Raw genomic sequence first — 2,220 nt, forward strand, 5'->3', positions numbered from 1 at the left:
ATCGGTAACAAGTTCGCGGTTAGTAAATTTTTGACAACTATGAGGTCGCAAAGGAAGATGGTTCCGTGCGCACAAGTGGAAAACTTCTGACTGTCATTCACTTGGGAGTGGCCAGAAGCGATTCTTGTGCGTACGGTTCAAATCGCAGCTCACAACGTCCGGATATTTACAGTGACGAGCATAACTGTAACATGGTTTAACACTTTTTGTTTCAGCCACCGCTATATTTCCAAGTTCTAACGACTTTCGTCCTTTTGTTGAATATTCTTGTTGGTACATCCCTACTCCCTCTCTCATAATGATTTGAAGTCAATACAACAACAATAAAAAAACCAGCAGACAAAAATGTAAATTACGGCAGATGTTACAGTTTTGCACTCAATCTCAGTTTTGCATTTGACAGTTATCTTTTACTTAGTTGGAAGTCAGATGACTTTTTTCTATATTGTTATTTATTGAAGAAGTGATCACCAGTAAATAGCATAGTTAATCAGGAACCATAAACGTAAATAATAGATTTACAGCGGAAAGGCGGAACCGCACGAAAAGTGGCAAAAAATTTTGGAATTTTCTACTTAAAAATGTTAAGACTTAGAAAAAATATAGCCTAAAGTGTTCCCAAGGACAAAGGAAGTCTGTTAAAACATATTACGGTACGATATCTTGTGAACTTAGAAGCAAGTAGCGATGCAGCCACTACTACAGAAACGCTTAAGGTATTAAACTTTAATGCAAATCAATAGACAGCGGGGCGAAGAATTGCCAAATTGAGCGCAAAGGCATCATAAAGAAGAAAAAAGCAAATTTGATCATAATACATGTGCGAGTGTGGCAGCATTTCGCTGCATCGCACGAAAACCGAACCCGTTGCCTATTGGGATATGTTAGGCCGTTCAGAATGCAATAAAAAACATATTTTTAAGTTTCAATTGAAGGTTATTTGGTCTGACAAGACTAAATTAATCGCTTTCAATCAGATGGCCGGGCATGGTATTGGATCAAAGACCCAAATTAAGCCTAAGCGCATCATGTACTGCAAACTGAGAATCACAGTGGTAGGATCTTAATTGTTTGGGGTTGTATTTCAAAAATTTTGTTGGTCCGTTAGTACGCATTATGCGTAGGGAACAGTATCTGTACATATTTCAACAAAATTTGCATGATGTGGTCGAAAAATGAGAGTTTCTGCTGAAAAATCACGCAAAACATACTGCATTTGTTCGCAAAGACTGGATACAAAAGCAAAAATTTGCTAATTTGAAATGACCTCCACAAACCGCGGATATGAATCTCATCGAGAATTTGCGAAATCAACTAAAAGCACTGCTTAATAAGTATCAAAGTCCGTAAAATCGAGTACATGAGCTGTGAAAGCAAACTAAGGATATACCTCCAGAATTTTTACAAAGATACAAAAAAGGTATGCCAAAGCACATCCAGGAACTGAAACAGGCAAAAGAGTACTGAACATTGTGTTAGTAGTTCTTTTTTTTCGTGAGAATTGTTAAAAAGCTCATAAAAATATATGAGTGCAAAACTGTAACATCTGCCTTAATTTACATTTTTGTCTGCTGGTTTTTTTTATTGTTGTTGTATTGACTTCAAATCATTATGAGGGAGGGAGTAGGGATGTACCAAAAAGAATATTCAACAAAAGGACGAAAGTCGTTAGAACTTGGAAATATAGCGGTGGCTGAAACAAAAAGTGTTAAACCATGTTACAGTTTTGCTCGTCACTGTATATCCACGTATCCTCTCGGTAGCAACCAAACACCCGTTTGGGAGCGAGCTAAAGTGAGAAGGCGTAAAACTTCGCGTGCGCTGGGCTTGGGTCCCGCGACGTTAAAACTCCGCCCAATGAAAAAATGTAAAAAGCCTCGGATGACACCCCCTTTTTCTGATGACCACCACGGCAAACGTATAAAGGACTATGATTTAAGGGTATGCACCTGGAATATCCGGACCCTTAATGGGGAAGGTGCCTCTGCCCGGCTGGTTGATGTCCTCGGGAAGACAAAGGCTGACATCACCGCCATCCAAGAAATGCTATGGACGGGGCAAGGAAAAATAAGCGTGAAGCCTTGCGACGTCTACTACAGTTGCCACGTAAAGAGGCGCAAATTCGGTGTTGGATTCGTGGTAGGAGAGAGGTAGATTCTTCAACATCTCGCTCATCTGCGCCCATGCCCCGACTGAAGAGAAGGATGAGGCGTCCAAGGA

This window comes from Rhagoletis pomonella, unplaced genomic scaffold, assembly GCF_013731165.1.
Source record: "Rhagoletis pomonella isolate Grant_MI unplaced genomic scaffold, Rhpom_1.0 Rhpom_scaffold_00160, whole genome shotgun sequence".
Taxonomy (NCBI): domain Eukaryota; kingdom Metazoa; phylum Arthropoda; class Insecta; order Diptera; family Tephritidae; genus Rhagoletis; species Rhagoletis pomonella.